Source organism: Fukomys damarensis, unplaced genomic scaffold (genome assembly GCF_012274545.1).
Source record: "Fukomys damarensis isolate Sample0158 unplaced genomic scaffold, DMR_v1.0_HiC HiC_scaffold_35, whole genome shotgun sequence".
Classification (NCBI taxonomy): Eukaryota; Metazoa; Chordata; class Mammalia; order Rodentia; family Bathyergidae; genus Fukomys; species Fukomys damarensis.
This window is the reverse complement of record NW_022900947.1, coordinates 13808796-13821044: the sequence shown is the minus strand read 5'-3', so window position 1 is coordinate 13821044 and position 12249 is coordinate 13808796. Positions and strand designations below refer to the sequence as shown.

At 36.6% G+C, this 12249-nt stretch overlaps 1 long non-coding RNA gene across 1 annotated transcript; it reads left to right on the top strand.

The window, feature by feature from the left end:
• The first annotated feature begins 4549 nt into the window (after positions 1 to 4549).
• On the top strand, positions 4550 to 11980 carry LOC104852654. The gene is made up of 3 exons (XR_777547.1): positions 4550 to 4658; positions 4784 to 4888; positions 11833 to 11980. It is a non-coding gene; the product is annotated as an uncharacterized LOC104852654 (long non-coding RNA).
• The last annotated feature ends 269 nt before the right edge of the window (positions 11981 to 12249 follow it).

Sequence of the window (12249 nt, the reverse complement as noted above, 5' to 3'; positions counted from 1 at the left end):
ACTAGCAATGTGCATTTCCTTATTTGTTGCACAATAATCCAGTGTTTATAAATATGTTAGGAATGATCTGACACCAGATTCTGAGTCCTGGCTTGAAAGAGTTATGAGTTAACTAACCTTCCTTTCACAGGGCACCCCAAGAAGGAACACAAGTGTCAGTATGTTTAGTACTAGCAGGGCTATCCAGTAACACTTTTGGTCTGATAAAGAGTGATTTTAAAAACTGACTGTGAATTTCCATGCTACTTTCACACTGTTATCATTTTAAAATTCCCAGGCTTTAAATGCAAGTTTCACTGTTTCGGTTTGACAGCTATAGTGGAATACCAGAGACTATGAGCTAGGAACAACAGATATTTACTTCTTAAAGAGCTGGAGGCTGGGAATTCAGACAGCAAGGTGCAGGCAGATTTTGTGTCTGCTGCAGGACCACTTTCTGATGCACAAATGGTTGTTTGCTCATGGCCCTTCCAAGGGAGAAAGGACAAGGGAGCTCTCTTGGGTTTCTTATGAATGGGCTCTAATGTCCTTCATTAAACCTCCTGTCCTAACCACCACCTGAAGGTCTAAGCTCCAAATACCATCAAAGAAATGGTTGGATTTCAATATATGAATAATCAGGGTTTCACATCCAGACACCAGCTATTATTCAGTAATCCAAAAGAAAACAACAGGGCAAGGGATTTAGCTCAGTGATGCCTCACAGATGCAAGGACCCTAGTTTGATCCTCGGTACCAAAAAGAAAAGTCAAAGCCAACAAACCAACAACCCCAAAGAAAACAACAAAGTATTTATTTTATTACTGTCATTCACTGAAATTTCTTTTAAAATATGTTCATTACAACTAGTTAAACATCACACACACACGCACGCGTGCGCGCGCGCGCACACACACACACACACACACACACACACACTTTAAGACAGAGAACTCAGTGGACAGTTAGCCTAGGTAAAGTTTCCATCGTCTCCTGGGCTGGATTGATCTAATGAGAGAGCCCAAAGAACTGAAATGGTAACCTTAGCACTCTGTACTATAACTGTTTTAACAGATGGAAGTGCAGTTAGTTGGCATTAAAAAAAAAAGACCCAAAACAAAAGGGGAAGAAACCAGAATTTCAACTAAGTTGGCAACAGAAATAGGATTTTGCAAAAATCAATTTAGTACTAATGAAGGCGGGTGAATCCCCTGGATTTAAATAGATTACTCCCTATATAAGCCTATTCTTACATTCTCTCCTATTCTAATTCTCAGTCCCCAGCCTACCCATAAATGAAGCCAGCTCTGAAAGATCTGGAAAAAATAGTGTTTTAATAAAGATACTTTAAGTGATAAAAGGAGGTAAATATATCCTGAAAGTGAAAACCAAAGTGCAGAGGGGGAAATCTGATTTTACAGAGTGGCATTATAATATAAAGCCAGATTTGTATACTTATAAATATAAGTTGTATGCGTTATTCCTTTGCCAGGAAACTATATTAGGCACATCTGTATAAAATATATTTCCAATTTAACCAGACTGGAATGACCACATTCATTTTCTAGTTCACTGCAAGGGTAAGTAACATAATAGGCACAATGTATACTCCAAATTTAATAATTTAACATGCTTGCTTAGCTAACTTATTACTACCAATGTAACATCTTGGTCTTTGTTTCTTTGTATATAGAGTGAAGTGAAGCACACTGATGACACTTCAAATTTTAGAATTAAATTTTATCTTCTTCAAACTAATTTTCTGGAAGCAGGATTATTTTATGTTGTCTTTTCTATTCATGAAATAATTTTTTATTTTAGATAAAGTTCCATATTGTATAGTTAAACATCTTGAAAACTTGAATGCTCTTCTGCTAAATGGAACAAAATCAAGGTAAGCATAGATCTAAAAATAAGTCTGAGACAAGAGAAAAAAAATCAACTTTAAAATGAACAAACATATATTATAATTAGAAAACAAACCATGGTTGAAGGAATGCAGACATGTGAAGTTACTCTTAGTGTTCATTTGTTTAATTTTTTTAATGGTACCGGGGATCAAACTCAGGTCCTTGCTCTTGCAAGTAAGGCGGCAGAACCACTGAGCTAAATCCCCAGCCATGTCAGCTCTCATTTATAAAGACAGTAAGTACATCCCAGAGACTCATAGCTTGTCCTTTCGAAAGGGGGTCCTCGGGGGTGCAGTTGAAAAGCCAATCTTTAAATACATGAGATATGCAATAGAACATGAAAAGCTGAATGGTTGAAAACAGGTGTAATTTTTCCCTCTAAGTTCCCAATCTCAGTTATTATTTTCAAACAATAAAAGAGAGAGAAATAAGGAATTATGCAATATTCTTTCTAAATTTACTTATACTTCAAGGATTCCAGGCTTGCTCTTTCTGACAAGGAAAGTCATTCCCAGTTGAAACTGCATTCAGGATTTTGCTTCATGTACATGCCGTCCATGACTGTCCTGGATTTCTCAGTATAAGACCCTCACGCGTTCTACACAGGTGCATGAGAACCATTGCCCAGGACACTGCCTCTCTCTCTCTCTCTTCTCCATTTCATATGCTATTTATTTTACTAATCAACTTGTTAATTGGCCCTCTCTTGTAGTTACATTAGTATTATAATTTATTTATTTCAACATTCCAGGTGTGTAATACATTTGCATCCATGTTCTTGGGATTTTTGTCTAAATCTTGAATATTTTCTGTGTCCAAGCAATCTATATACTTCTTTTTTCATCATATTTATCTTATCAGTTGTAGTCTTTCTCCCCCTTTCCTTCTGTAATCTTTTTCTTCTAAAATTCTCAGAACTAAAGCTAGAAGATTGTTTCTTCTTTCTTCAGATGTAACCCCAAAGAACTACTGCTTTTACACATGAGCTTAGCTCATGAATTCCTCAAATGCAAAATGATTTGTACCTGTCCAGAAGAGCAACGGATTGTAGCATGTTCTTATTGGAGAGACGTGTGTGCTTGCCTACCGTGCCACATTCCTATCAAAGATATTTTAATATGACAAAATCATTTAGAACTTTCACTCCTACTTCTTAAGGTAACAGTCATTTAGTAGCAGTTAATTAATCTACCTTTAATTCCAAAGGACATAGTGTTGGAAAAGATGCTTTTTGAACCAGAGACATAGGAAAGTCATTATTATCCCACAAAGCCATCATTTATTGTTTGTTAATATAAAAATGCCAGAATTTTTCCCAATGAAAGAAACTCAGGAGAACTATCCAAAGAAAGGATATTGGAAGATTGCTTTTTACCTCATGCATGACCAATTATGACATGTGGATGGACCTCATACATTTGCAGTATCAAAGCTGTCTGAACAAATTTGCAGGGTAGGTGTTTTGTTTGGAAAAAAAATGAGTTGTCATGTCAGAGTCCAAATATTCTGAACCCCCTTTCAGGGCCATAATAATAGAGCATCTTTCATTATTGAAAAAACAAGAGCTGTAATGAAAAAGAACAAGTGAAACTGAGGATCACTACTCACATCAGCTACTCATATCTGACCAGCTGTGACATTTCTCTACCTGTAATGATATTCATTTAGAGCCCTATTAGGACTTTATATCCTTGATCATGTTATCCCTGTGGCCAGTCTCTTGGGGCAACATTAGCTGTTCAGAGGATGGGGACCATCATCCTCTGGTTTAAAATGTAAGGAAAGGACTAGCTGTGTACAACACTGAGGGATGCTTGCCTAGCAAAAAGCCCTGGGTTCCATCCCCAGAACCACAAAACAAACAATCCAGATAATAATAGCCAAAATACTAAAATAAGCCAAACAACCATGCACAAATTCAACTGACAGAAAAATTTTTGTGCATGTGAGATATTTTTAAAGATCATTTTGAGCTAAGTGATGTCCTTCAGACTTAGTCAAGGTCAGAAAGAAGCAATATCAATTAATTACCAAATTTAAACTCCTGGCTATAGTGAAGCATACATACATTGAGTATTCTCCAAATTTCATAAATAGTCCCTCAGGGTTATGAAGATAAATTGAATTTCAAACTTAGTGCCTAGAAAATAGAACTGTCCCTTTTTAATATTATTATATTATTTCAGAGATTCAGTAAACAATAGAAATGTCCATCCTCCATGTAAGAAGATTACCTTAGACTTCTATTAGGGTTAGGTGTGTCTTTGTCAATATCACAGGTATATAAAGCCTACTTCCTGTTTTAACAGGTTCTTGGGATACAAGAAGGAAATGAAACAAAAATCGCTGGTCTCACAAGAGCTTCTGCCTCTGTGGGAAATAGGGGCTTAACACCTGAATAAAATAGTAAGTGCTCTGAAGGAGAAGTTTGAGGAAATGTTGAGTTGTATCACAGTGTAACCAGACAAGATGGGAGGACTTAGATTTCTTGGACACAGTGGGCTTTGAGGCCTGTAGTATGAGTATAGGACTAACTAGCCACAGATGAGTGGGGAGGGGAGAAGCATTCTTAGGCAGAGGAAATGCCTACAGATTGACTCATTAATTGTTTCAGAATTTTATGGCACTATTGTGAGGTCATAGAAACAGGAGATGGGGCCCTGATGAAAGGAGTGGACCATGGAAACAGGAACTTGGAGATGGTATCTGTCCCAACCCCTTCATTGCTGGCTCTTTCCTTCTCTCTCTCTCTCTCTTGATTACCATGAGGTGAGTGCTTTTTCTCAGCAATGTCTTTCTGCCATGAGTTTTTCTGCTTTGGAGCCAGTCATGGACTGAAATCTTTGAAACTCTGAGTCAAAATAAACCTTTTCTACTTAAATTGTTTTATTCAGGTATTTGTCACAGAACAGCTGACTAGCCCATGGGCCCAGACTATCTTCCTGGAAAAAAATTGATGAAAACCAAACCTAGAGAGGAAGGTGGCCTGCAAAGAGAAGGTTAGGATATGGATTTGTATTTTGTCTTAGAGTTAATAAAAAAAGGTATTAAAATTTTTAACAAGATCACTAATGTATTTGCTTAATCACAACACTTTATCATTCATACTGTCAACTAAGAGAAATTAAAAATAGGACTAGTAATATTGGCACTGAAATGTTGATCATATTTAAACATTTTGTGGATAATTAATATAGATCATCTCTAAAGGTTGAAAACCAAATTCAATTTTAAATCGAAGACATAAATTGTATTTTAAAACATTTACTCAGTTTATATCTGGCAAATTTAATAATGCTATTTACATGTAAGACATCATGTACTCTTGAAAATGTTAAGAGAGACACATCATTTTATAACACAACTCTGGGGCATTCAGACTATATTAAGTTCTGTCATACCATAAAATAGTTAAGTAATTCTGTCATAATAGTTCATGAGGGCAAATTGATTCAATATATATACAGTGGCAGGCATAGGAAGTGGAAAATACATGTTTGCAGTTCTACGGGTGGGACGGCCCAGAGAGTCACACACGCCAGTTCTACTACTGAGCTCCTTCCGTAGCTCCAGGCCAATGGCTTATAATGGACACTCAATAAATGTGGAAGCCTCAGGAAGTTATGGAGAAAATGATCATAGATGAGTTTGAATCTCAAGAGAGTGAAAGATTGAAGATAGAGTCCATTGTCTGCATGAATCATTCCAGAAGTTTCTGTGTTTCAACTTTTCCTTTATATGATTATTTTAAAAGTGTTAGACAGAATTGTTATCTATGCAACAGACAGAAGATATGATTAGGGTACCATGATTTGGGGGACATAAAAATTAGGAAAGAGGATACATTTCTTGATGAATTTGATCTTAAAACAACATGTTAAATAGACTAAAGTAAATAAGAGGAAATAAAACTTTGCCAGTCTTACACCTAATTTACCAATATCTAGATCCATACCTATCTATAAAGATATTTTATTTGACTCACTCATTCAAAACACCATAATATCAATGTGTAAAGGTCTCTGAAGGTCATAAGCTGGCCCTGGAGGGACAGTTTAAGCAGAGGGAGCACATGGCATTTGACCAAGACATTCAAATGGCTCAAAGGGAGGATATGACTTGGTTGCATTTGTGTAAAGATGATTCACTGTCACAAGAACTCTGTGAGTAGGCTCACAGGGGTATATTTTACAAACTGGATGTCTGCTGGCCACATACATTTATTCATAAATGCGTTAACTATTTATTAAATATCTGTTGTATAAGTCAAATTTCAATAGAGGAGGCAGAAATCAGTACCTAAGCTAAGCTTTTATAAAGGAATCGATCAAGTAGACATCGAAGGGCTGAGACTGTAACGGAATATCAATAATGTAACACCATCGAGGCAGTTATTGCCTGAAGAAAGTACTACTGTGTGTCTAGCAGATGAAAAGAAGAGGCTCCCATTTCCCATTGTTAGAAAGCAGAGTGAGCCCATGAACTTGGTGAGTGTAGTTGGAGACCGAAACTTTGAGGACAGTGTTGCTTTGCTTGGTAGAAATGCAAACTTCCTGAAGGACAGAACTTATACAGGAGGAAATCCCACCCTTACCAAGGGGCTGTTGCTTGGCAGGTGTTGGTATTTCTGATGGCTGTGAATGAAGCTGCTTCTAAAAAAATGAGAGAAAAATCTAGAAACCAGAGTCAACCACTGCTGCCAGAAAAACAGGAAATATGGAAAAAGCCCAGCCATTCCCATCATTCTGCCTTCCAATACATCTTAATAACCCTGACTGACAAAACTTGACAGAAATCCAGCGGGCAATGGAAACATAGTTTCCCAAGTCCCAAACTCATGGAATGGAATTTAGAAGGACACACTTGGAACTGAGTGAAAAAACTTAACAGGCAGCATGCCCACTATGTGCTACACATTGTGTTAAGCCCAGCTGTGAGCAAAACATTTCTTCTTCTCACACACCAGGCATTTTATAAATAATAATAAAGAACAAATAGCTCTCATTTCAGAAAGTCACCAAACAAAACCAAAAGAAAGCAAAGAGTTGAAGTAGGAGAGAGGTAGAAAAGAGAGTCTATAATAGAAGTTCTGTGAGTATTTGATGCACAGCATCACAGTACAGAAGTTAGGACTTGAGTCTTTAAAAGTATCTTGGCATGAGGAGAGAAGCTGGGAAATCTAGGCATGAGACGGATCCTACAAACCAAGAAATTATGTTTGATTTTCTCCCCATGTGAAATGGGGAGACCTTGGGGAATTTTCAGCAATCTGATGTATGCATTAAGAAAATCCCTCAGTCTGTTATGTTGAGAGTGAACTGAAGACGGGTATGATGGACCCTGAATGGTCACAGATGTGTCTCATTTGGCTTGCATTGAGTTAAGTATGAAGCAATACTTAAACACTGGTAAATTTCTAATAAAAATCATATTTCTGGCTTCTGTTGAAATGTCTGATTATTTGGCATAACTAGTCTCACAACATGGCGGCCATATGTTAGTGTGAAATGGTCACTGCCTTTTTATAAAGGACATATAGGCTTTAATTTAGCACTTTCTTCTCAGCTCTCATTTGTTCTTGATAACCATGCTTTCTTAACTAGTATTAATTACCTGGACCACATAGATATTTGAGTTGTTATTTCTGGTATATTTCCTTGCTTTAACTCATCTACTCAATTTTAGCAGCGCATTTTTCTTCAGCCCTCACATGTTCACAACAGGGTAAAATGCAACCCTTGAGTCCTGACAAGCTCCCATGATAAGTTCAGATGAAGGTCACTTTTATATGACATCAGAGGGGAGGAGCACAAGCAGAATTCCAGCATCCACAGCCACCCTTGCAGTCTTCTGCTCTACCCCAAAGGGTGGGTCCTCTTGCAGTAACAATTCCTATCACAAAGAGCTGTCAGTGTCCTCTCTGTGTTCTCTGGATTTCTGATTTATTCTTTCTATTGGTGCTCCAGGTGGATCTTAGGAAATAGCCCTAATGCTAGTTTGGGTACTAGAAACAGGGTTATATGCTCACATATGTTTACCAGAAATAAGGGTTAGTGTTCTGTTCTTCTAAGAATAAGTAAAGAGGAGCATTTTGTTCCATTTCCATGTGTTTATATAGTTCTCATGGGTTCTTTTGCTATTGATCTCCAATTTCATTGCAGAATTATCTGATAATATACAGCGGATAATTTCAGTTCCTTTGCACTTACTTAAACATGTTCTATGAGGGAGCATGTGGTCTATTCTGGAGAATGACCCATATGCTGTGAAAAGAAAGTGTGTTCTGATTTTGTGGGGTGGAACGCTCTATAAACATCTGTGAAGTCCATTTGTTCAAGAGTTTGGTTGAGTACTAGTATTTCATTATTGATTTTTTTTGTCTAATTGATCTGTCTATCTGTGACAGTGGGGTATTGAGGTCCCCCACTACTACGGTATAAGTGCTTTGATTTTTCATGTCAATTAATATTTGTTTCATATGGTTGGGTGCACTAATATTTGGTGCATATATATTTATGATTGTCATCTCTTCCTCTTGTTCCTTTTACAAGGATATAGTGAACTTCTTTGTCTCTCTTAATTAGCCTTAGTTTGAAATCCATTTTTTCTGCAAATAGGATAGTTACTCCCATTTCCTTCAGGAGCTATCACTTGGACTGGGTCCTCACAACCAGCAGGTATTAATTAGTCAAACACTGACAAAGGGAATTCAATAGAATGACAGCAGTTAAAAGAGAATAATGATGATGATGATGATTGATGATGATTAATTAGTCAAACACTGACAAAGGGAATTCAATAGAATGACAGCAGTTAAAAGAGAATAATGATGATGATGATGATGATGATGATGATGATAACAATAATAATAATAATAAATAAATAAAAAGAAAAGGGAAGGTGAGAAGGGAGGGAGAAAGAGAGAAAGGAAAAGCTGAGGGACAAACTCACAAGGACCTCCTTCTAACTGGGAACTACCCTTACATTTCTACCACTTCCCAGTAGCCCACTAAATTATGAATCAAAGAAGTCAGAGGCCTCATGATTTAATGACCTTTGCAAGCCTCACTTCTGGTACTGCTGAATTGGGGAATAAGTCTTGTACACATGAGCTTTTGTGGACTATTTCATATTCCAACCACAAGAGCATCCACTTCCAATCTCAACCTCAACACTTATATTTGAAATCCTAGGAATCACTTTTTGGTCTTTTGGCTAAAATCAAGTATAAAATCCTAGGAAAATTATGCCAGTTTAATCATATAAGGAATAATAAGATTCAATCATTTTAATATTTATAATCCTGTGAGGTGTAGTACCATGATAAAATCATTGAGCTTCTTGGTAATACATGATATAACAAAGTTCATAGTTAAAGTGCAAAAGTTTCATAAAAATGACTGGAGGAATGTGGTCTCTCAAGGGATACAATGTAAAGAAATGAGGCTGGTGTTCTATACCTCCTAAATATGAAAGTATAATAGTGAGAAAGAGTTGTATAATTTGACCCTTCCTTAGTAAGTCTTTAAGTTATAACCAGAATAGCCATAAAACTGCTGATGATTAATTTCTTGTTTTTTTAATAACACAGAGCTATACTTCAAGACTCCTTTCAACAGTTGTATCACATTACATCCCTATTCACACACCTATCCTATCACTTGACTCCATACAAATCCAATTTTAAGAGATAAATGTGTTGATAGAAGAATGCGCACACAGATTTGAAAGCAGACTAGATTCGCTGTTGTCTAACTTTGCTTTGCAACAAAACATGCAATGATGTTGCCACTATAAAGATGTAAGTGTGTTACATCAATTTATACTCCTCAGTCTTTAACTAACAATTAAATTCTATATTGTTCCCGATTCTGTTAATCCATTTACACACATCAGTTGCCAGGAGATTCAAGATAGCATATGTGTATTTAGACCATTTCCTTCTTTTTGCTTAACTTTTATTCACAGATAAATGTCTTAGAATTAGACTCATTGCACATAAAGATTCATTTTGTAAAGATTTAAATGACTTCAGAGTGGGATGTAAAATCTTAGGAGGCTTCTGCGGCCTTCTATGGGCAAAATTTTGAAGACCATAAACATGCCTCGGTACTTCCCGCATAACCCAAAGGCTTGTATTTACCCCGAGTTAACAAGAAAAGACCCCAAACCACATGTTATGTTTTATAACTTCAATTTAACCCTATAAATGAGAAGCAGAGTCCTATTTCATGCAAGATTGGTGTGTGCCAAAGCTTAACTCTCACCAGAATTCACAGGCAAGATTGGCTGGCATACAAATTCGCTTTCTGCTTTCTTTATTGTTATATGAAAAATTAAATAAATAGACTGTGAAAGATATCAATAGTATTTGCACCGTTTCCTTTAAGGGACAGTTTTGTTTGAGTGATTTATCTCTTAATTATCCATTAGATCAAGGCTCCTTCATGGGTTTTGTGTAAATAACCTTATCAGCCTCACTCCGGCTCCAAAGGGCACTTCCACAAAATTTCTGGATTTCGAAGAGAGAATCCTTTCCCTTTTACCCCTTAACAGAAAGGCTACTCCTCTTAGTTTTATCCTTTGTAAGATTTATAAGCGTTCACTTCCAGCCCACAGGGTAGAAAATCAGGCTACACGCTTCCCTTCACTCTTGCAAGCTACTGCACATTCTCAGCTCTAACTACCTTGACCTTCTGGATGCCATAGGTAGAGTCACATAACTCTAAATTAACATTTGGAAATAGCTTTTACCTTGGGGTCATTTTATGGTGTCATTTCAGTGAGTTACTCATCTGGAGGACTACTTAGTGGCGTGGATGAAATATTCTTTCTGCACAGTTATAAAACAGTTGTTTTGTCTTTGACATAATAAATGTATAAAGTTTTACTCAATTTTTTTTTCTGGTAGTAGGTGTTAGAGGAGGACAGTGATAATAGGAAGAATTGACTGGATCAAGTTCCTCAAAAAAGACCAGAATAATCCATGACCCTGAACATTTCAGTACACTTCCTTGGGAGTTGACATGTAGATCTATAGAATCGAACATGAAAAATTGTGAAGCACTCCTGTGGGGCTTGGTACAGTAACTCAGATTAAATTTTAAAGCCTCTCTGATGCAAATTTTCCTCTAAGTTTATGAACTCATTGAAAATTGGCTTTTAATTTGAGACATATTCTTATCACATAGAATTATGAATCCTCTCTAACCTTTCACATACTTAGACAAATCAAAAGGACCAAAAGTTTGCAGTCCCTACAGAGAATCCTGGGCATCAGCTCTTCTTGCTAGTTATTTTGTATTTTGCTTTGTGTCTTTGAATTCAAAACCAAATTAAAGGCTCTTATTAGCTATAGTTTAACATTTTGTTTTAGCGTAGGTCTAGTTTCCCAAGCATGCTCAAGTTTGTAGATTGAAAAATAGGAGTTAGCATTCCCATTTGTTTGAATAATTTCAGCACTTTAAAAAAAATTCATTTTAATCTACATTGTTTCCGCCTTAAAGGTGACTTGTCTTTTAGTACAAGGGCAACTAGCCACAATCTAAATCCCAAGAATCTTCCTTTTTTGTTCCAAAGTCCACCAAAAGGGACAGACCTAGTTAAAGAATGTCTTTACTAACACAAGTGTTAAGTTCCTTTGACATGGAAGGGGCAGAGTAAACAAAGCATGGAGAAGGGAAAACCTTCAGTGAAATCTTTTGAGTTACATTAACTTTCTTTGGAAGATGTTGAGAAGCAGCAGAATTCTGCTTATCTGTGGTCAGAACTAACAGTCTTAATGGTTCGCAAAGACTAATTGGTGTGGGATAACGTGGCCATTTGCAAATTAATGTACCTATTTGCAAATGCTTGTATTTCCCTTTTTTTAAAAAAATAATATTCACACTCTAATTTGTTATAAGGTTTGCAGTCTAGTGAAATAAATGTGATCTCCTTTCAGGTCCTCACAGCATATTGTCACAGAACCAAGCAAACATGTGAATGATTTTCCAAGTTGGGCTGCTTATTGACAGATACCTTTGGGTCTTCTGTTCGGGACAGAAGACAACGGAACACAAATAAAAAGGAAGTGCAATTCCAGATTTTGATGAGATCATTTTAATTTGAAACTTCGTAAAATTTAAACAAATGAATGTAAAGAATGTAAATGAATGTAAAGAAATGGAAAATAAAGTGGAACGGAATATGAGGAAACAGATTGAGTAGACTGGAGGCTTCCTTTACATATAATTTCACATGCAGAAGGGCTGAGTTGAAGTGAAGAATCCCAGAAAATTACATGGTCTTTGAGTCTTTGTGCTCTGAAGAAGTTAACAATTCCATCCTCCAGTGGCGATTACACAAGCAACACTATAGA